The sequence below is a fragment of the Tamandua tetradactyla genome, chromosome 13, assembly GCF_023851605.1.
Source record: "Tamandua tetradactyla isolate mTamTet1 chromosome 13, mTamTet1.pri, whole genome shotgun sequence".
Taxonomy (NCBI): domain Eukaryota; kingdom Metazoa; phylum Chordata; class Mammalia; order Pilosa; family Myrmecophagidae; genus Tamandua; species Tamandua tetradactyla.
In genome coordinates, this window is record NC_135339.1 from 73859186 (window position 1) to 73883446 (window position 24261).

The 24261-nt window shown below is 38.2% G+C and overlaps 1 long non-coding RNA gene across 10 annotated transcripts in view; it reads right to left on the bottom strand.

Moving 5' to 3' along the window:
* LOC143654287 (uncharacterized) overlaps nt 1-24261 on the bottom strand; it is a 397473-nt gene that overhangs the window by 368057 nt on the left and 5155 nt on the right. The window contains exon 1 of one of the 10 annotated variants that reach the window (XR_013161742.1): nt 12770-12819. The exons of the other annotated variants lie outside the window; for them this stretch is intronic. This is a non-coding gene — a long non-coding RNA (uncharacterized LOC143654287). Of the gene's footprint in view, nt 1-12769; nt 12820-24261 lie in introns of those variants that run through there. 10 annotated transcript variants of the gene reach the window in all.

Genomic DNA, 24261 nt, shown 5'->3' on the forward strand with positions numbered 1-24261 from the left:
ACTCCTGTCTCTTTTCTGGCCCACCTTCAGGTAGAAGCCACCCTACTTCTTCCACTCCAATTATTCTTTATAGTGTCCACTTATTTTTTTCCTGCTAACTAATAAGTTCTTAAATCACTTTGCAGTACTGAAATCCCATTGTCCTGCCCAAGAAATAACTAGTCATAGCTCAAGCTCTGAATAATCCGGTTTGCTGCTGAGCAGAGATGACACTTGAAGCAGTCATCCAGAACCCCTGAAGCTACTGAAAGAAGGCTGGAACTCTTCATTCACATTATGAACCCATCTCTAGAGCTTAAATACTTACTTTTTTAGTGAAAAAAGAAATGAAAATATTTAGGATATAGGACTTGGTTTTAAGACATCTAATCTTTCCACCAAAATTTGTTTTTCATTAAGCAAATGAACTATTTTGGGGGGCGTTCTAGTTTGCTAGCTGCCGGAATGCACTATACCAGAAATGGAATGGCTTTTAAAAGGGGAAATTTAACGTTACAAGTTTACAGTTCTAAGGCCGTGAAAATGTCCCAATTAAGGCAAGTCTATAGACATGTCCAATCCAAGGCATCCAGGGAAAAATACCTTGGTTCGAGAACGCCGATGAAGGTCAGGGTTTCTCTCTCAGGTGGAAGGGCACATGGTGAACATGGCATTTGCTAGCTTCCTCTCCAGGCCTCTTGTTTCACAAAGCTCCCCCAGGGCATTCTCCTTCATCTCCAAAAGTCACTGGCTGATGGACTCTGTCTCTCAGGATCTCGTGGCTTTCTCTCTTGTCATTCTGTCATCATTCTCTGCTCTCTCAGAATTTCAAGTTTTTTCCAAAAATGCCTTCTCTTTAAAGGATTCCAGTAAAGTAATCAAGACCCATCTGGAATGTGTGGAAACGTGTCTCCACATAATCAAGTTTAATACCCACACTTGATTGAGTCACATCTGCATGGAGATAATCTAATTAGAATTTCCAACATACAGTACTAAGTAGGATTAGAAGAAAAGGCTGTCTTTACAAAATGGGATTAGAATTAAAACATGGCTTTTCTAGGGTACACAAATCCTTTCAAACCAGCATGGGGGGAAATTTTTGTCATCAAGAGAATTTAATGCAGGAGCACAAAGAAAATAAATGTTTAAAAAAATGAGACGACAACACCCCAAACCAACCAAAGAAACAAAAACAGAATCCGGGAGGGTAGAGAGTGTAGCCCAGACACCTTGCATCTTTTCTTAAATCTTGCTATGTGGTTCTTTTGTACAACCATAGTAGAGAAACTATGCATTAGAAGAAAATTATTTGGAGGTAATTAGGAAGTTTGTGGGGGTATTTAAAGATAGCATAAATAAACTTAATTTTAATAAAATTAAAAGCTGAATAATTCTGACAATTGGTCAAAATAAAAATTTGTTTCCTTGTCCTTCTTTAATTAACATATATTTCCTCAGCACCCAACCTTGGAAGAGTCATTGTTTGGAGCAACCTGTGGATTATTCAAGCATAACCCTTCCCTCAAGGTGGTCACAGTTTAGTAAGAAAAGATAAAATCCAGCTACCTGTACCAGTGGAAACAAACAAATGAGCTTTCTCAACTCCCAAATTTTCCAATATCTATCAATGGGAGCTATTGATTGACAGATCTCCACATTAAGATTAATTTTGCCCAAATTTGTGATGGATGGATCCCAAAATACCCCAACATTCTTCACCTTAAAGAACAGAATTTCCTAACTGGAGAAGGGGCCAATTGGGATACTACTTCTGTTGGCTGGTATCTCAATCAGTTATTTCCTTTGGTTAAGACTTCCCTTCTCACCTATGGACATGTGGCTGCCTAAAGATATGGATTATCTCTAGGTGGTTTAGAAATATGTGAATCATATTATATCAAATGTGTGATTCTAGAGAAGTTCATTTATAAATCCAAATTTATAGTTCCTAGTAGACTGAGAACTGTCATCCAAAATGGTCTGAGCCTCTTTCATTCTAATCTAGGAAAATACTGCTGAATCACCAATTGGTATCAATCAGGAGATGTCTGGGATCAGCTGTTAAAGAATATGGTAATAGGAGAAATAGGAAAAGAATAAAAACTTCAAAGAGCTACACATAACAACTGTAGTTCACTCCAGGATAAGAGTGTTACAATTAAATTTAGGATCCTAAAAAAAGAGACTGCTCTTGTTATCAAACACAGTAAATCTATTTTATTAAAGGTGTGTGAGGCCAAAATTTATTTTCTGATGATGGAGACTTGATAACTTTCTCAGTGAAAGGAAAATTGTATATATGAAATAATGTGCATTAAAGAACAAAAAACCATATTTTCTTAAAGGAATGTAGTACCTTCATCTTAATGCAATAAATTTTGAAATTAAGTTTAAAAAGAGTAAAAAATTCTAGTATTTGGAAAACACTTAAAATTCAACTAAATCTTGAATTAAAAAGTAAATAAGGGGCAGGCCACGGTGGCTCAGCAGGCAGAGTTCTCACCTGCCATGTCAGAGACTGGAGGTTGATTCCCAATGCCTGCCTGTGCAAAAAAAAAAAAAAAAATAGAACTTCCACTTTGAAGAGATGGAATAGATGTACCTTTTTCCCTATTCTTCCTCCTAAGTAAAAACAAAAAATAAAATGCCTAGCAATTTTGTATATAGAAAACAATCTTCCTCTGATTGTATATATAAAACAATCAGAAGAAGATTTGAAAAGATGGAAAAAAGAGGAAGATTGGCTAGGAACCTCAGAACCCAAGGAACAATACTGTGCTGCATTCTCTAGGTTTTCTATTTGCTTCATGTACCCCAGACTGGAAGGTAAGGAACTTGACAACCCAGAAATGACAATGGACACAGGAAAATAAGGCCCTAATAATAGCTGGCTCTCTCTAGCTAAAGACCCAAGAAAAGGGGCAACCTAGAAGACTTTTAGACAATACTGCTCTACTCCAGCCCAACACCACAGAAAAAAATAGTGGTGCCACCCTCACCCACACCAGCAGGGGCTGAATGGGGGACTCCTTGAGTTCCAGACCTGAGAAATTGTAACAAGATATAATGCTGGGGTGATTTCAGCAAAGGCTAAGTAAGGAGCTGGGACTTTACACCTATGCCAACTGTTAATGATCCTCTTAAGTGTCGGAGGATACTTGGTAGAATCACAACTTTCACCATTACCCAGCAGTAACAAACCCATCCCCACGTACACACAATGTCAGTGAATGTCATGTGGGAAACCAGAATTCCCAGCTGCATCCAACTTAATGAAGGCTGAGTGAAGACTTCTACTTTCACCTGGAAGTAACAAAGCAGCATACTCCCACTCCCCCACCAGAATGGTCTCAAAGAAAACCAGCTAAAACAAAAAAGTTTAATATCTAAAATAGTAGATACAGTATGTAAATGTCCAGGTTTCAACTGAAAATCAGTCATCATACTGAGAATCAAATTGAATGAAAAAAGACAATCAAGATATTGCAACATCACGGGCGGGCCACGGTGGCTCAGTAGAGTTCTCGCCTGCCATACTGGAGACCCGGGTTCATTTTCTGGTGCCTGCGCATATTAAAAAAAAAAAAAAAAGATATTACAGCATCAGGATAAAAGAGAGAGTTTAGAGTTATCTGGCATGGATTTTTAAGCAGCCATGATAAAAATGCTTTGAGAGAATTTACAAATGAGCAATTACAAACATGTTTGAAACAAATGAAGAAAAGGGAACATCTCAGGAAAGAAACAGAAAGAGTCAGCAAATGCACAGAAGATATAAAGAAGATCTAAATGAACACTATAGAACTGAAAAATGCAATAACAAATAAAAAGCTCAGTGGATGGGCTCAACAGCAGAATGGATACAGCAGGGAAAAGAATTAGTGAACCGGAAGATAAATAAATTGCCCAAGTTGAACAGCAGAAAAAGAATAGACTGAAAAAACCTTAAAAAAAAAAAAAGTCTTAGGAGTCTGTGGGACTATATAACTATATAAAAAGATCTAACTTTCATGTCATCAGAGTCCTGTAAAAAGAGGAGAAAAAGGACAGGGTTGAAAAAGCACTCAAAGAAATAATTACTGAAAGCTTCTAAAATTTGAGAAGAGACAAAGAGAGAAATACAAATTCCAAAACCTGAGGGAAGCTCAAACAGGATAAATCCAAAGAAATCTATGCCAAGATACAAGATAATTAAATTTCTGGAAACTAAAGACAAATGAAAAACCTTGAAAGCTGCTATAGAAAAAATAACGCCTTTCCTATAAAGCAAAACAATTAGAATGATAGAGAATTTCTAACTGAAACCATGGAGGCCAGAAGGAAGTCACACAAGATTCAACACAAATTCGTTGCTGAAGCAAACGAACTGCCAAGCCAGAATCCTAAACCCAGTGAAAATACCTCTCAGGAAGGTAGAGGAAATAGAGATATTTTTATATGAAGGAAAACTAAGAGCATTTGTCACCAGAGCCCCACTATTTCACCCCCACCCCCCCAAAAAAAATGGCTAAATAAAGTTCTTGAAACAGAAAGGAAATTCTAAAAAAATAAAAATTAAAAAATAAAAAACCATGGACCTTCATAAATGAAGAAATAATACTACAGTAAACTAAAATATGGGCAAGTGCAATAGGCTTTCCTTGTCCTCTTGAGTATTCTAAATTATGCTTGAAGGTTGAAGCAAAATTTATAATGTCCAATTGTGTGCTTCTAAATGTAAGTAGAGGAAATATTTAAACAATTATATTATAAATGGGAGAAGATAAAGGGACATAAATGGAGGGTAGGTTTCTGTACTTTAAACTGTTAAAATGACAATTAAAATAGACTGTGGTAAGATTTTATACATCTAATGTAATATCTAAATCAACAAACAATAAAGGTATACAAAGAAATGCACTAAAAAACTATACACAAATCAAAATGGATTTCAAAAAAAAGGTTTGCACAACCCACAGAAAGGTAGGAAAACAAGAGGAGATAAATTAAAAACAGAGAAGACAAATAGGAAACAAAAAGACAGAGATTGACCAACTGGATTCAAAGACATGATTCAGCTATATGCTGTTTATAAGAAACTCACTACAATATAATAATGTAGTGAGGTTGAAATTAAAATGATAGAAAGGAAATTTAAGAATTAATCAATAGAAAGTCTGAGTGGCTAAGTCTAATAAAGTAGACATCAGACCAAATAAAATAATAGAAACAGAGGGAAATGTTGTGCAATGATAAGAGTCAACCTGCCAAGAATACATAGCAATTCTAAATATATTTGCACCAACCAACAGAGCTGGAAAAAAATGTGAAGCAAAACTGATAGAATCAAAAGGAGAAATAGACAAATGCATAATTATAGTTGGAGAACTCAATACCTCTAACAATTGATAGAACAACCAGACAAAAAATTTACAAGGATATATAAGAATTCAAGTGAGTCCACAAGTCACAGTATATAAGATAAACATACAAATGAATTGGATTTCTATACATTAGCAATTAACACAAAGGCACCATAATTAAAAATAGAATATTTATAATTTCAAAAAGTGAAATACCTAGGTATAAATTTAACAAAACATGTTTAGGACTTGTATCTTGAAAATTACATCACAGTGATGAATGAAACAAAGGAAATCAAAATCAATGAAGAGTCATACAATATTCATGGACTGTAAGACTCAATATTGCAAAAATGTCAATTCTCCCCAAATTGATATATAGCTTTAGTGCAAGTCCCATCAAAACTCTGTGAAGATTTTTTTTGTAGAAATAGATAAGATTGTTACACAATTTACATGGAAAAGTAGAATTGGAACAGCTAAAATAATTTCGAAATAGAATAAAATGTGAGGAATCAGCCTATCTGATTTCAAATATTATAATATAGCTACATTAATCAATATAATCAAAGAAATCTTGAATAAAAAACACAAAATAGATCCACACATATAAGATCAACTGATTTTTGGAAAAGGTGCAAAACTTTCCTCAGTGTAGAAAAGATACCACAATTGTTCTTGCTTAGCCAAAAGCAAAAACGAAAAACAAACCACCTAAACCCCAGTCTCTCACCTTACACAAGAAATTAACTCAAAATGGATCATGAACTTAAATGTAAAATGTAAAACAATAAAACTTTTAGAAAAAAAGTATAGGAGAAAATTTTTAGGATATACGATTAGTCAAAGATCTCTTTGACTTGATACAAAAAGCACATTGCATACAAGAAAAAATTGGTAAATGGGACTTCATCAAAATAAAAAACTTTTGCTTTGCAAAAGATACTGTTAAAATAATGAAAAAACAAACTACGAAGTGGGAGAAGATATTTGCAAATTTCATATCCAACAAAGACTATTATCTATGGCAGATTAAGAATTCTGAAAGAGCAAATTATCTGGTTAAAATATGGGCATGGGGAAACATTTCACCAAAGAGGGTATACAGTTGGCAAATAAGCACATGAAAGAAGTTCAGTAACATTAGCCATTAGACAAATGCAAATTAAAACCACAATGAGATATCTCACCATACTTATCAGAATGTCTAATATTAAAAATAGTATCGATACCAAATATTGGTAAGGATGAGAAAAAACTGGGTCATTCATACTTTCTTGGCAGGGACGTAAAATAGTAAAACTATTCTTGAAAACAGTGTGGCAATTTTTTATAACAAGAAATTTTTGTTATAAAAAATTTATAACATAATTTATAACACCATAAAAACCAACAACTACCCTCCTGGGTTGTGCTGTGTTCCAGTAGCCTTGATTCTTGAAAACAATTTTATGATATAGCTTTTACAATGTGACTCTGTGTTTGTGAAAATCTTCTATCTGTTGCTCCTTTTATCCAGGGTATGGACAGATAAGTAAATCTTTGGATTTCATCAGAGAAATGAAGGCTCATATTTAGGCAAAAATCTGCACATAAATGCTTACAGCATCTTTACTTGTAAAAACCCCAAACTGGAAACACCCAGTTCATCCTTCAACTGAAGAATGTTTAAACCATACCACATGATACACCATACCTTGGAAAATAACTCAGCCATAAAAAGGAACAAACTATCAATACCAGCAATCACCCGAATGAATCTTGACTTCAAGATTTATTATAAATCTTCAGGAATCAAGAAAGTATGGATTAGAGCAAAGTTAGACAAATCAATGGAACAGAATAAAGAGACCAGAAATAGATATATAGACAGAGAAGTAGAATCCATTGATTTTTGAAGGTTTTTATTTATTTATTTTTATTGCACAGTGAAGAATACAATACCTGAATCATACTTTAATGATTCATAGGTTGACAGATGGTACATTACAGTTCAACTAAGGAAGAAAGGACCAACAAGAAACCACAGTTCAGACATGGTAGTCTTAAAAGTTCAAGAGTATATTGATGAAAGCATAATGCCTGGATCTCACCTCCCTGCATTGGTCTACAATTAACTTGTGGTACCTGACTGAATTAAATATTGTGCAACAACTTGTATTTTTCACAATAATGACACAGAACCCAAAATAATATTCAAAAATTACTTCAAATCTACATTCGACAATCTCCAATTTTTTTCCCTGTCCCTTAATGAATTCGGACAACATGGAGTTGCTTTCTTCCCCTAAATATTCCAGTGTGTTTTCTTAAAAGTACATCTTTTTTAAAAAATATTTTTATTGACAAAATCTTCACATATATACAGTACATAAAAACAAATGGCTCACAATATCATCACATAGCTGTGTATTCATCACCATGATCATTTTTAGAACAGTTGCATCACTACAGAAAAATAAAAAGAAAAAAGAAAAAAAAAATACACCCCATACACCTTACCCCTCTCTCTCATTGGCCAATAGTATTTCAATCTACCCAACTTATTTCACCCCTTATCCCCCCTATTATTTATTTTTTATCCATATTTTTTTACTTATCTGTCCATACCCTGGATAAAAGAAGCAACAGATACAAGGTTTTCACAATCACAGTCACATTGTAAAAGCTATATCATAAAATTGTATTTAAGAATCAAGACTTTGGAACACAGCAGGAAGGTTCAGATACTTCCTCCCAGCCACTCCAATACATCATACAATAAAAAGGGTATCTAAATAATGCATAAGAAAAACCTCCAGGATAACCTCTTGACTTTATTTGAAATTTCTCAGCCACTGAAACTATTTCATCTCAGTTCTCCTTTCCCCCTTTTGGTCAAGAAGGCTTTATTAATCCATGATGCTAGGTCCTGGATCATCCCAGGAGTTCTGTCCCATGTTACAGGGAGATTTACACCCCTGGGAGTCATGTCCCATGTAAGGGGGATGGGCAGTAAGTTCCCATGAGTTGACTTAGAGAGAGACGCCACACCTGAGAAACAAAAAGGTTCTCTGGGGGTGACTCTTGGGACTAATTTTAAGTAGGCTTAGTCTATTCTTTGCAGGAGTAAGTTTCATAGTGATGAGCCCCAAGATTGAGGGCTCAGACTATTTACTTGGTTGTTTCCACTGCCTCTGAGAATATCAGGAGTTCTCCAAATGGGGAAGTTAAATATTTCCTCCTTTCTCCCCAGTCCCCCAAGGGGACTTTGCTAATCTTTATTCACTGCCCTCCAAGGGACTGTACCTCTCAGTTTCCCTATGACAGGAGTACACAGACATCTCTTTCTCTACATTTTCGCTAGTGCTTTGTTTCTCTCTGTTCATTTTAAAACAATTTTCTTTGCATATCATATAATCCAAACTAAATACATATACATGCCTTCTCCACCATAATCTGCATAAAGACATTTCCTTTTCTTCCACAAGAATCCATACCCCACCTGCATGCCCTAAGTCCACTGATATCTAGTTTTGGCATAATGCCTCTGTTACATTCGGTGGAAGCATATGACAGTGTTACTGTTGACTATAAACCCTAGCTTGCATTAATTGTACTTTTTCCTGTATACCATCCATTTTCAACATGTTGCAATGTTGATGTTCACTTATTCTCCCTCATGTCAAAAATTTTTTTATTTGTACATTTAATCACCACCATTGTCCACTCTAGGCATTCCTAAGTTATACTATCTCTTGTCTTTATCCTCTATGTTTCCTTCTGGTTTCATATGTGCCCCCAGCCCTTCTGCCTCAGACATACTCACATTCAGCTTCATTCAGTGTACTTACATTACTGTGCTAAATCAGGTAGTATTGTGCTATCCATTTCTAAATTTTTACAATCAGTCCTGACACAAATCTGCATTCCTTCAGCACCAGATGCCCAATCTCTACCCTCTGTCTCCTGATAGCCTGTGTTCTTAACTTCATCATTCAAATTTTACTCACTAATGTTAGTTCATATTAGTGAAACCACACAGTCTTTGACCTTTTGGTTCTGACTAATTTCACTTAGCATAATGTCCTCAAGGTTCATCCACATTGTTACATGTTTCAAGACTTTATTCTGTCCTACAGCTGTGTAATAAATATACCATCATATGTATATACCACAGCTTGTTTAGCCACACATCCATTGATGGACATTTGGGCTATTTCCACCTCTTGCATCATAAATAATGCTGCTATAAACATTGGGATGTGTATTAGTTAGCGTTATCTAGAGAAACAGAATCAACAGGGAACACTCACAAATATAAAATTTATAAAAGTGTCTCATGTGACCATGGGAATGCAGAGTCTAAAATCCGCAGGGCAAGCTGTGAAGCCTATGACTCCGATGGAAGGTCTGGATGAACTCCACAGAAGAGGCTCACCAGCCGAAGCAGGAATAGAGCCTGTCTCTCCTGAATCTTCCTTAAAAGTCTTCCTGTGATTAGATTAAGCATCACTCATTGCAGAAGACACTCCCCTTTGGCTGATTACAAATGGAATCAGCTGTGGATGCAGCTGACGTGATCATGATCTAATTCTATGAAATGTCCTCATTGCAACAGACAGGTACTTGCCCAGACACACAGGTACCACAACTTGACCAAGTTGACACATGCACCTGACCATGACAGTCCACCCCTTGTCAACTTGGCAGCTGTATATATCACCTTAAACCATACCCAATTTCCAAATAAAAACAATAAAGCACACATTTTTTCTTTTACCTAACAATACTGAACTGCCCTGCATATACTGGAAACACATTAAATCTCTCCAGAATAGGGTGCAAATCCTTGGAAAAAATTCATTCTTAAACTTGATATCTTACAACTTAAATAGTATAACGTGAACAAAACAGCATTACAGTCGTTGTTTCTGAAACTGATCACGTGGTTGAAGTTCATATTTATCACTACCTACTTCCACTACCGATCCCATGTTCCCTTTACCCTCAGCAAGCACTTCAGCTGGTCGTGGATCTTTGCCTGGTGGGGTGACCCAAACATTCATTCCTGAAGTTTCAGAGCCATTGGTAGTCCTGCCTGGAATGGGTTGTTGCAGTTTTTCATTAATTTTAATCACCGGGCATGGTAGTACTAAAAGACACCCTAAGGGATCTCCTACATTCCAAGAAAACTATTCTTTAACTCCATTATGTAGTTGCAGTCCTACTTCTCCCTGATAGTCAGGGTCAATCACCCCAGACAATAATGTAATCCCCTTCTTGACTTCTTGATCTGGGGGCATAAGTAGCCCAAGGTGACCAGGTGGCAGTCTTAGATTCCAATTCAATGGAATCATTGTTGTTTCTCCTGGTGGAAGTACTCCCCATTTTTGAACTAAAATCTGTTGACCAGCAGATCTCAGGGTCGCAGGGACAGGAAGGAAAAATTTTCCTAGTGGATCACTAGAGGTAATAGTGAGTGGTACCACTACCATTTCCACCCCTTAGTTCCTGACCCATGGATCCTGGCTATGGGAGAAATAGCACCATACAGTGGATGCTGATTCAGAGCATACACAGCTTCCTGGAGAACATTACCCCAGACTTTCAAGTTTTTGCCACCTAGTTGGCACCATAATTGAGTTTTCAAAAGGCCATTCCACCGTTCTTTCAATCCAGCTGCTTCTGGATGATGGGCAACATAGTAAGACCAGAGAATTCCATGAGCATGCACCAATTCCCACACTTCATTTGCTGTGAAGTGTGTTCCTTGATCCGAAGCAATGCTATGTGGAATACCATGACGATGGGTAAGGCATTCTGTAAGCCCATGGATGGTAGTTTTGGCAGAAGCATTGTGTGCAGGGAAAGCAAACCCATATCCAGAGTATGTGTCTATTTCAATTAGAACAAATCACTGCCCCTTCCATGAAGGGAGTGATGCAATGTAATCAACCTGCCACCATGCAGCCAACTGGTCACCTCAGAGAACGGTGCCATATCAGGGGCCAAGTGTGGGTCTTTGCTGCTGGCAGATTGGGTACTCAGCAGTGGCTGTAGCCAGGTCAGCCTTGGTGAGCGGAAGTCCATGTTGCTGGGCCCATGCATAACCTCCATCCCTACCACCATGACCACTTTGTTCATGAGCCCATTGGGCAATGACAGGAGTTGCTGGGGAAAGAGGCTGACTGGTATCCACAGAACAAGTCAACTTATACACTTGATTATTAAAACCTTCCTCTGCTGAAGTCACCCTCTGGTGCACATTCACATGGGACACAAATATGTTCATGTTTTTAGCCCACTCAGAAAGGTCTATCCACATACTTCTTCCCCAGATCTCTTTGTCACCAATTTTCCAATTATGGTCTTTCCAAGTCCCTGACCATCCAGCCAAACCATTAGCAACAGCCCATGAGTCAGTATACAAATACACCTCTAGCCAGTGTTCCTTCCAAGCAAAATGAACAACTGGGTACACTGCTCGAAGTTCTGCCCACAGGGAGGATTTCCCCTCACCACTGTCCTTCAAGGACACCCCAGAAAGGGGTTGTAATGCTGCAACTGTCCACTTCTGGGTGGTGCCTGCATATCATGCTGAACCATCTGTAAACCAGGCCAGAGTTTTCTCTTCTTCAGTCAATTCACTGTAAGGAACTCCCCAAGAGGCCATAGCTCTGGTCTGGGAAAGAGAAGGTAATATGGCAGGAGCGGTGACCATGGGTATTTGTGCCACTTCTTCATGTAACTTATTTGTGCCTTCAGGAACTGCTCTGGCCCTATCTTGTATATACCATTTCCATTTTACAGTAAGTGCTGCTGCACATGCCCAACTTTATGGCTTGGTGGGTCAGACAACACCCAACTCATGATAGGCAACTAAGGTCTCATGGTAACTTGGTGGCCCATGGTTAAGCGTTCAGTCTCTACTAAGGCCCAGTAGCAGTCCAAAAGCTGTTTCTCAAAAGGAGAGTAGTTATATGCAGTAGATGGTAAGGCTTTGCTCCAAAATCCTATGGGTCTGCATTGTGATTCTCCTATAGAAGCCTAACAAAGGCTCAAACAGCATCTCTATTTGCCACTGATACTTCCAGGACCATTGGATCTGCTGGATCATAAGGCCCAAGTGGCATAACAGCTTGTACAGCAGCCTGGACCTGTTGCAGAGCCTCCTCTTGTTCAGGTCCCCACTCAAAATTAGCAGCTTTTCTGGTCACTTGATAAATGGGCCAGAGTAGCACACCCAAATGAGGAATATGGTGTCACCAAAATCCAAAAACACAAACTAGGCATGCCTCTTTTTTGGTTGTAGGAAGGGCCAGATATGGCAACTTATCCTTCACCTTAAAAGGGATATTTCAACATGCCCCACACCATTGGTCACCTAGAAATTTCACTGAGGTGGAAGGTTCCTGTATTTTTGTTGAATTTATCTCCCATTCTCTGACATGCAAATGCCTTACCAGTAAGTCTAGAGTAGTTGCCACTTCTTGCTCACTAGGTCCAATCAACATGATATCATCAGTATAATGGACAGTGTGATGTCTTGTGGGAGGGAGAAATGATCAAGGTCCCTACAGACAGGATTATGACATAGGGCTGAAGAGTTGATATACCCCTGAGGTAGGACAGTGAAAGTATATTGCTGACCTTGCCAGCTGAAAGCAAACTGTTTCTGGTGGTACTTACTAACAGCTACTGAGAAAAAAGCATTGACCAGATCAATAGCTGCATACCAGGTACTGGGGGATGGGCTGATTTGCTCAAGCAATGATACCACATCTAGAACAGCAGCTGCAATTGGAGTTACCACCTGGTTGAGCTTATGATAATCCACTGTCATTCTCCAGGACCTATCTGTTTTCTGCACAGGCCAAATAGGACAACTGAATGGGGATGTGGTGGAAATCACCACCCTTCCATCCTTCAAGTCCTTAAGAGTGGCAGTAATCTCTGCAATCCCTCCAGGAATCTGGTATTGCTTCTTTTTTTTTTTTTTTTTTTTTTTAAAGAGAGAGGGAGGAAGGGAAGGAAAGACAGAGAGAAGGAAGGAAGGATGGAAGGAAGGAAGGAAGAAAGGGAAACATCTTTAAACATTTTCTTTGTTTTTTTATTGTATTTTGTTTGTTTGTTTGTTTGTTTTACATGGGCTGGGGCCAGGAATCGAACCGAGGTCCTCCGGCATGGCAGGCAAGCACTTTGCCCGCTGAGCCACCGCGGCCCGCCCTGGTATTGCTTCTGATTTACTATTTTGCTTGATAGGGGCAGTTCTAGAGGCTTCCACTTGGCCTTTCCTACCATAATAGCCCTTACTGCATGAGTTAGAGAGCGAATGTGGGGATTTTGCCAGTTGCTCAGTATGTCTATACCAATTATACATTCTGGAACTGAGGAAATAACTACATAATGGGTCTGGGGGCCCACTGGACCCACTGTGAGATGGACCTGATCTAAAACTCCATTGATCACCTGACCTCCATAAGCCCTGACTCTGAGTGGTGGACCAGAGTGACGTTTTGGGTCCCCTGGAGTTAATGTCACTTCTGAACCAGTGTCTAATAATCCCAGAAATATCTGATCATTTCCTTTTCTCCAGTACACAGTTACCCTGGTAAAAGGCCATCAGTCTCCTTGGGGAAGGTATGGAGGAAGAGTAACAGTATAAATTTGTGGCAGTGTAACAGGGCTCTCCCCCAAAGGGACCTGGCCTCCCCTTCATTCAGGGGGCTCTGGGTCTGTAAACTGTTTCAAGTCTGTAAATTGATTAAGGGGCCGTGACTCTGTGTTTTTGTAATTCAGGTTAGACTTCTGTTCACTTGACCTAGAACTCTTTTGTTTATACAGCTCAAACAAGAATTTAGTAGACTGCCCTTCTATTGTATTTCTAGGTACCCCATGATTTACTAGCCAATGCCACAGATCTCTGCAAGTCAGATTATTTTGACTCCTGCTTTGAGTTTCCTGTCTATTATAATAGCATGTCTACCTTGTCTTTGGCAATTAAGTGCTGCCACCTGGCTTCTGCCAACTTGGGATCCCTTCATCCCCATTGTGTTTAAGGATTCCAGCTCAGTGACAGCAGTTCCTACAGTAATATCTGATCTACAGAGAAGTGCAACCACAGAGCTCTTTAGGGATGATGGGGCTAGTCTCACAAATTTATTTCTCACTGTTCTGGTAAAAGCTGCATCCTCCAGACATTCCTGGAGTGTAAGAGCAGGCTTTGCATGATAAATCCACTCTAACATTCCATTCTCTAAGTCTCTAGATCCCCTCATCTACATTATATCAGGGCATTTCTGGCATTTCAACCTCAGGTAACGTTGACCACCTTTAATCCATGTTTCAACCAACCATCCAAACTGTTAATACCTTTTCTAACCCCTTGAGCTATAACATTGAATGCAGAATCTCTGCTTAGTGGGCCCATATCAATAAATTCAGCCTGATCCAGCCTGATCTTCCTCCCACCAGTATCCCAAACCTTTAAAATCCATTGCCACACATATTCTCCTGATTTCTGTCTATATAAATTGGAAAACTCAGACAATTCTTTTGGAGTATAATGTACGTCCTCATGTGTGATACTTTGTACCTCACCTCTCGGGGCCTGTTGGGACTTTAGTCTAGTTATAGGTCTGGAAGAAATGAGGGATGGTAAGGATGGGTCATGAAAAGAATTAGAAATATCTTCCAAGCCATTTGCTTCAGGGTCTTCATTTGCAGTTTCATCTGATGAAACAGGATTAATCACTCTGGGGCTATTTCCTTCAAGAGGAGGTTGGGTGGCCAACTCCTCAAGGCAGACTTGAGGTAGGGTGGTTATGTCCTCAGGGCAAACTATTACAGGATTATGTAGAGAAGTTAGAGAAGGGTCAGCATGATCTAGGGTTTCAACCTCACCCCTGACATCATTATCAATCCATATGTCACCATCCCATTTTTCAGGGTCCCACTCCCTTCCAATCAATTGTTGGAGAAGCCATAAAATATCACCAACATGGCTACCATGGCTGATGCAAGGCAACACAAAATGGTTGACCTTGACCTTATATCTGCCCTCCGCCCTAGCAACAACGGTGACCAATCCCAGCCTGACACGTGTCCCTGCATGCTCCTAGCCTATATAAGCCTGTGCACTTCCTCAATAAAGCAGACGCCTTCCACTCACCCCTGAGGGTTGTCTCCTGAGTCGTGTGCTGTGTGCTGTGTGCTCTGTGTCTGTGTGACTGATTCAGTATGGCCACTTACCCCCAGCCATCAGCTAACCAGCCATCAGCTACCAACAATCAATTCCCTCACTTTAATGGCAGACACCATGGAAGATTGAGATTTCAGTTTATGTTGTAAAGTTGCTACTCTAACAATAAGATTCTAAGTCTGATCTTCAGAGATCTCAAGTTTACGGCTACAGGAAATAAGATTTTCTTTCAGGATCTACATCTGTCAGATGGTGCATAAGCTTCTCATTTGAAGACTTAAGCCCATCCCTTTCACTCCTTAATGTATCCAGTGTATCTAACAACAACCAACCAACATCTCAATACCTCTTATTTCTACAAAACTCTGTCAAGGTGTCAAAAACATTATCCCCCAGAGCCTGGCTTCATACTCTTTTGCCAACTCACTCCATGGATTGGGAGTGTCATTCTGATTATGGGAATCTGAGTCCTTAGTGCCTTTGAGTCCAGGCAGAGTAGAAAACCATTCATAAAAACCCATTTTTAAAATTCTGTTTCTTAAGACCCACTCCTGGTACCAAAATGTATAGTTAGGGTTCTCTAGAGAAACAGAATCAACAAGGAACACTCGCAAATACAAAATTTATAAAAGTGTCTCACGTGACCATGGGAACACAGAGTCCAAAATCCGCAGGGCAAGCTGTGAAGCTGACGACTCTGATGGAAGGTCTGGATGAACTCCACAGGAGAGGCTCACCAGCCAAGGCAGGGATAGAGCCTGTTTCTCCTGAATTCTCCTTAAAAGTCTTCCTGTGATTAGATTAAGCATCACTCATTGCAGATGACACTCCCCTTGGCTGATTACAAGTGGAATCAGCTGTGGATGCAGCTGACATGATCATGAACTAATTCTATGAAATGTTCTCATTGCAACAGACAGGCCAGCACTTGCCCAACTAGACAAACAGGTACCACAACTTGGCCAAGTTGACACATGAACCTGACCATGAAAGTTGGCTTGACCACCTATCAAAGATCAATTGTCCATAGGAGAGAGGTTCTATTTCTGAACACTCAATTTGATTCCATTGGTCAGTATATCTATCTTTCTACTAGTATCATGCTGTTTTGACCGCTTCAGGTTCATATTATGCTTTAAAGTCAGGTAATGTGAGACCTCCCACTTCATTTTTCTTTGTCAAGATATTGTTAGCTATTCAGGGTACCCTTCCCTTCCACATAAATTTAGTTATTGGCTTTCCTATTTCTGCAAAGTAAGTTGTTGGGATTTTAATAGGTATTGCATTAAATCTATAAATCAATTTGGGTAGAATTGGTATCTTAACTCTATTTAGTCTTCTCATCCATGAACATGGTATGCTCTTCCATTTATTAAAGTTTTCCATGATTTCCTTTAGCAATTCCCTGTAGTTTTCTTTGTACAGGCCATTTGTATCCTTAGTTAAATTTATCCCTAAATATTTTATTCTTTTTTTCTTGGTTTCCTCCTTAGATTGCTCATTACTAGTGTACAGAAACATAACTGATTTGGGGACATAGATCTTGTACCCTGCCACTTTGGTGTATTCATTGATTGGCTCTAGTTGCTTTGCTGTAGATTTTTCAGTATTTCCAACATATATTAGCATATTATCTGCAAACAGTGAGAGTTTTACTTCTTCCTTTCCAGTTTGGATGCCTTTTATATCTTTTTTTCTTGTCTGATTTCTCTGGCTAGAACTTCCAGCACTATACTGAATAACACTGGTGGCAGTAGGCATCCTTGTCTTTTCCTGATCTTAGAGGGAAAGCTTTCAGTCTTTCCCCATTGAGGATGATGTTAGCTGTGGGTTTTTCATATATTCCCTTTATCATGTTGAGGAAATTCCCTTTTATTCCTATCCTTCGAAGTGTTTTCATCAGGAAAGGATGTTGAATTTTGTCAAATGCCTTCTCTGCATCAATTTAGATGACCATGTGGTTTTTCTGCTTTGATTTGTTGATATGGTGTATTGCATTGATTTTCTTATGTTAAACCATTCTTACATATCTGGAATAAATCCCACTTGGTCATGGTGTATAATTTTTTAAATCTGCTGCTAGATTCGATTTGCAAGTATTTTGTTGAGGATTTTTGCATGTGTATTCATTAAAGAGATTGGTCTGTGATTTTCTTTTCTTGTAGTATCTTTGTCTGGCTTTGGTATTAGGGTGATATTGGCTTCATGGAATGAGTTAAGTAGCTTTCCTCCCTCTTCAATTTTTTTGAAGAGTTTGAGCATGATTGGTACTAATTCTTTCTTGAATTACATATAGAATTCACATGTGAAGCCAACTGGTCCTGGACTTTTCTGTTTTAGGAGCCTCTTGATGACTGATTCAGCCTCTTTACTCTTGATTGGTTTGTTGAGGTCATCTATTTCTTCTTGAGTCAATGTTGGTTGTTCATGCCTTTCCAAGTTGTCCATTGCATCTATGTTGTCTGCCTTATTGGCATATAGTTGCTCACAGTATCCTCTTATGACCTCCATTATTTCTGTGGGGCCAGTGGTTATGTCTCCTCTTCCATTTCTGATTTTATGTCTTTGCATCCTCCCTTTTCTGTCAACCCAGCTAAGGGTCCATCTATTTTATAGATTTTCTCAAATAACCAACTTCTGGTTTTGTTGATTTTCTCAATTGTTTTCATATTCTCATTTTCATTTATTTCTGTTCTAATCTTCATTCTTTCTTTCTTTTGGTTTGCTTTAGGGATACTCTGCTGTTCTTTCTCTAATTTCAAAGAAAACAGTTAATTCATTTATTTTTGACTCTTTCTTCTTTTTTAATATAGACATTTAAGGCAACAAATTTCCTTCTTAGCACTGCCTCTGCTGCATCCAATACATTTTGATGTTATGTTCCCATTTTCATTTTACTTGAGATATTTACTGATTTTTCCCTTTAACCACTGATTGTTTAAGAGTGTGTTGTTTAGTCTCCATATATTTGGGATCCAAGAAAGTATTTTGTATCATTTCAATCCTTTTAAATTTATTGAGACTTGATTTGTGATGCATCATATGGTCTATCCTTGACAATGACCCATGAGCACTTGAAAAAAAGGTATTTCCTGCTGTTGTGGGGTGTAGTGTTCTGAAATGTCTGTTAAGTCTAGTTCATTTATTGTATTATTCAAAATCTGTTTCCTTATTGATCCTCTGTCTAGATGTTCTATCCATTACTGAGAATAGGGGAATTGAAGTCTCCAATTATTATGGCAGAGGTGTCTACTTCTCCCATCAGTGTTGTCTGTGGTTGCCTTATGTATTTTGGAGCACTTTGATTTTTATGTCTTCTTGTTGAATTGTTTCCTTTATTAATACATGTGTCCTTCTTTGTCTCTTTCAATTGTTTTACATTTGAAGTCTAATTTGTTACTCTTGCTCTTTTCTGATTGTTGTTTGCATGACAAATCTTTCCCCAGCCTTTCACTTTCAACTATTTTGATCCTTGTGTCTAAAATGAGTCTCCTGTTGATAGCATAAAATGGGTCCTGTTTTTTAATCATTCTGCCAGTCTATGTCTTTTGATTGGGGAGTTTAATCCATTAACTTTTAATGTTACTATTGTAAAGTCAGTACTTTCTTCTATCATTTTGTCTTTTGGATTTTGTGTATCATATCTAATTGTTTCTCTCTTTTTACCTTTACTGATAGTTTTCATTTCTACACTCTTCTCTAGATGTTTCTCTACTGCATTTTTCCTATCTTCCTGTAGTGCTCTCTTTATTATTTCTTGCAGAGGCAGTCCCTTATTCACAAATTCTTCAGTAATTGTTTATCTGAAAATATTTTAATCTCCCCCTCATTTTTGAAGGACAGTTTTACTGGGTATAGAATTCTTTGTTGGCAATTTTTCTCTTTTAGAATCCTAAATATATCATACTCTTGCCTTCTCACCTCCATGGTTTCCACTGAGAAATCCACACATAGTCTTACTGAGCTTCCCTTGTATGTGATGGACTGCTTTTCTCTTGCTACTTTCAAAATCCTTTCTTTGTCTTTGACATTTGACAATCTTATTAGTAAGTGCCTTAGAGTATGTCTATTTGAATTTATTCTGTTTGGGCTATGCTGTACTTCTTGGATTTGTAATTTTATGTCTTTCATAAGAGACAGGGAATTTTCAGTGACAATTTCCTCCATTAGTCTTTCTCCTCCTTCTCCCTTCTCTTGTCCTTCAGAGACACCCTCCACACATATATTCATGTGCTTCATGTTGTCATTCAATTCCCTGAGACCCTGATCACATTTTTCCATTCTTTTCTCTCCTTTTTCTTTTGTATGTTAGATTTCAGTTGTCCAGCCCTCTAGTTCACTAATCCTTTCTTCTGCCTCTTCAAATCTATTGTAGGTTTCCACTGTTTTTTTTTAATCTCTTCTATTGTGACTTTCATTCCTATAAGTTCTGTGATTTGTTTTTCATGTTTTTGAGTTCTTCTTTATGTTCACACTGTTTTTTTGATAACCTCACTCAACTCATTGATTTGATTTTTGATAAGATTTTGCATGTCTGTTCAAACATCCTGAATTAGTTGTTTCAACTCCTGTATCTCATTTGAAGTGTTGGTTTGTTTCTTTGACTGGGCCATATCTTTGACTTTCCTAGTATGACTCACTATTTTTTCCTGACATCTAGGCATTTTATTTACTTAATTAGTTTATTCTGGAGGTTGTTTTCACTCTTTTACTTAGGATTTTCTTACTGTATGGCTTTGTTCTCTGTTTTGTTTTTTAATTCTGGATTTTTTTTTTGCGTGGGCAGGCACTGGGAATCAAACCTGAGTCTCTGGCCTGGCAGGTGAGACTGCTGAGCCACCATGGCCTGCTTTATCTGTTTATTTTTGTTTGTTTGTTTTTTACATTCAGTTAAACTTATTCTAGACCTCTAGCATAGGTTCTGTTTAACTGATCAGAATGTTTTAGTTCTTGTTTTTTTTCTGTTCCTTGCCCTGCCTATATGAAGCCTTTATTTGAGGAGGGCCTCCTCAGATATTATAGACCACAGTCAGATTTTCCCAGACCAGACAGACCCACATGTCAGGAGGAAACAGTAGTTAGCATCAGTTTTCCCTGAGGATGTGCCCCAGCAGGTTGTCAGACTTTCCTATGAAACCTCTAGACTCTGTGCTTTTCCTATTCTGCCCAGCATGTGGCGCTTGTCTGACCATGGCTTCCCACCAGCATAAAGTGATGTAGTGCTTTTAATTTCAGGACTCTTCCTGCCAGGGGCATGGCTGAGACAGAGGTGAAGTAGTAGAATGGCTTTGATTGCATCTATTTTCCAGCCCCTGCAGTCTGAATTCCTTGAAGGAAGGATTACACTTGGCCCCACCCCACCCCTTTTCTTGGGGAAGATACACCCTTAGGGAATAAACCCTTTCACCTGACTAGTTACTTTGTCTCTCAAACGAGTTTAGTTCTGCCCTTGCCTAAGGCAGTACTGGAACCTGAGTGTACTTCCAGTTCTACCCAATGAGCTCTTAAGAAGTCAAAAAAAAAGCCTTTTCAGAGCTGGACCCCCACTCCTCAAATTTAGCAATCAACTCCAGCCCTTTTCCAGTATTTTGTGCTGTTAAACTCAAAAAGCCTCTATTTTTTTTCCATCAGCCCTGTTCCTTCTCTGCCAGGCAAAGCTCTCTAGTTCCTTTAGTGATAATTCCAGGTTGATGTGTACTAGGGACCTGTTTCCAGTAGTCAAAATTTGTTATTTAATTCTGCGATAGGTGTCTGGTTGAGCTACGCCCTTGTTACAAGTAACTCTGCTTCCTTCCCCCATTTAGTATTTGTTTCTTCCCCTTCTCTATCTCATTCTTGTTTTTTTCCCCATATTCCAGAGGCCATGGTTTTCTTCCTATATAATATCATTTGCATGTAAACTTTGTCTCCAAATATATTTTCATGGGAAACCAGGCTAAGGCATAATACATGCATGTAGAGACTATGTTTATAATATATGTAAAATTTCAAATAATTGGAAAAGTACTATTTAATAATTGAGTTGAGATGATTATTTATTAATTGGGAGAAATAAAAAAAATGTAACTTCCTGCCTTACATCATATGCAAAATAAGTACCACATGACTTGAAGAGCTAGATGTAGAAAACAAAACTATATAATATAAGAAGAAAATATTAGAAAAATCTTTCTTTTACTTCTTAAGATTGAGAATTCTTTTTAAGCAAAACACAAAATTTAGACACCATAAAAAACATAATACAGATTTATCTCCTATTTACCCAAATGTAAAACTTCTATAAGAAAAAAAGACAACATAGAGAAAAGTTAAAAGACAAGTGGCAGATTGAGAGATTATACTGGTAACATGTAAAACAGTGTATTAATTTAGGAAGAGCTCTTGCAAATTGAAAAGAAAAATACGAGAATCCCAATTGGCAAATCTGCTGATAGTCAGAGCCTAGTTAGGAAATTAGGAACCACATTAAGTATTTCAAGTAAGGGATTTAACTTAGGAAATTGGTTACCCATGTTTTGTTTTTACACTGGCTAAATAGAGTTACCACTGAATTTTCCTACATGCAGTAATTGCTGGAAGCAGCTATCATTTTGAGGGCTGGGGCAACAAAAGAGGGTAAAGAGGTAGGGCTCCTAGAACCTGTGGGGTTAGGAAGGAGGAGATGTGACTAGTTTTGGGTATGTGGACAGCTGAAGCTAATTGCTACTGCTGGAGAAATGCTAACAGCAATAGGAAAAACAGAATGAGCCAATTTTCTTCTAATATCACCTTTTAATAAATGCAAGGAAGCCAGGAAGTCTAAGAAACTTAGTTTTCAGAGTTTCAGGCCCAGCAGCACAGAGCATAGTGTAGGAAAATGGACTTGTACTTGAGATGTGATGGGTGAATTACCAGCAGAAAAGAAGAAATCAAATGGCCAAAGAAATATTAAAAGTTGTATCTCAAGTGCCCATCAACAGACAAGTTGATAAACAAAATGTAGCATAGACATATGATGGAACAGTATACAGCAGTAAGATGAATTGAGGGCCTGAAGCACATGACAACATGGATGAACCTTGAGGACATAATGCTAATTGAAATGTCAGACACAAAAGGACAAATACTGTATGATTTCACAATTATGATTCTATTCAAGGTAATCTCAGAAGCTATACTATAAAATATAGCAGACCTACAGGTACACAAAAGCTAGAGATGGAGGAAAGGCTACCCAAAGAAGTTGAATCTAAATGCAAGGGAGTGGATAGAAGTAATGGTAACTAATTAGCGGGTTTATAGGTAACATTGCCATATTGAAGGTGAATATCATTGAAAGAGAATGTATAGAGCCATGTATCCACTGATTAAATCTACAATTATAAATAAGTTCTCACATGAACTATTTCAGTGGTTCAATAGCGGACAAAGAGTCAATAGTAAAGGGATATGGGAGAGAGGACTAAAAATGCATGCTATGGCCAACAGTTGATGGGAAGACATCAACAGTACCAAAGCACACAAGGGACAACTAATGGGGGGGGGGGAGGGCAAGTGATAAGGGCTCATTTTGATTTGATATTCGGTGATGTTGTGTTTGCCAGTTCTTTGTTGTTATGGACCAATATTGTCTAAAATTGAGATTGCTGCTGATTGTACAACCAAGAAAGGATTTTGTAAGACACTGGTTGTTTACTTTGGACATTATCCACAATGCCCAATGGATGGAGGGAGCCGAGAGATACAAGGACTGAGAAGCACAATGGTGAATGGTGATACATTTCTATAATGGTATATGATGCAGCTACAAAAAGGAAGGGCATTGAGATGCACACAATGAACTGAATAAACCTTGGGGACAATATGTTATGCAAAAGAAGCCAGAAACAAAAGAACAAATATGATAAGGTCTCTCTCAGAGAATACTTATAAGAAAATGGGAGCCTAAATTTTAAGCCCTTATAGCAGCAGCCACATTTAGTCTGAAGTTGTAAATGTATTTCTAAGTTCTGAGACACAGAGCTGTATGTGCATCCACTGGTATTTCCCTGGAACTCTGAGTAACTTTGTGACACATAAAACCCAGAAATGGAGTGCTGCAGCCCTCAAAGTTAGCATAGCTATATATAATAACAGTCAATGTAACTGAGAAAGAGATCAGGCCTCAGAGCTTAAAATGAAGCCAATCTGACTCAATCTAAGGTAAAACATAATGCAGGATAAAAGATGATGGTGTGTGCACTCTAGACCTTCAGCTATGGTATGAGACCAAAGGCAGAGAGGTTTATTATGACTAGAACCTAAATTTACTGTAATACACAATCTAAATCAACCTCTCTGGATAGCTCATTTAGACAACCCAAACTCCTGGAGTCCCCAGTGGGAATGAAATCTTCTATTATTAGGAATTCCAGAAATCTTCTGTATAGTAATTTAGTACCAGGATACATCTCAGACTATGGTGGAGATGTATTACTTGATGTAATACAGGATACATCAAGTATTGGTGGAGTCCCTTGAGGGCCTAAAGGGGGAAAAAAATATCTGCAGCCACTCAACTCTCCCATCTGGGAAACCCCAGATACCTTTTCAACCACTGGGGACTCCCAAGAAAATAGGCCAAGCCCTGGATTTCTATTTTTTTTTTTTTTTGTATGCTTTATGGTGAGGTCACATTTCACTATTTTTCCATGTGAGTATCCTGTTATTGCAGCACCATTTGTTGAGTTTTTGTTTGTTTGCTTTGCTTTTTTTGTTTGTTTGTTTTGGGGAAAG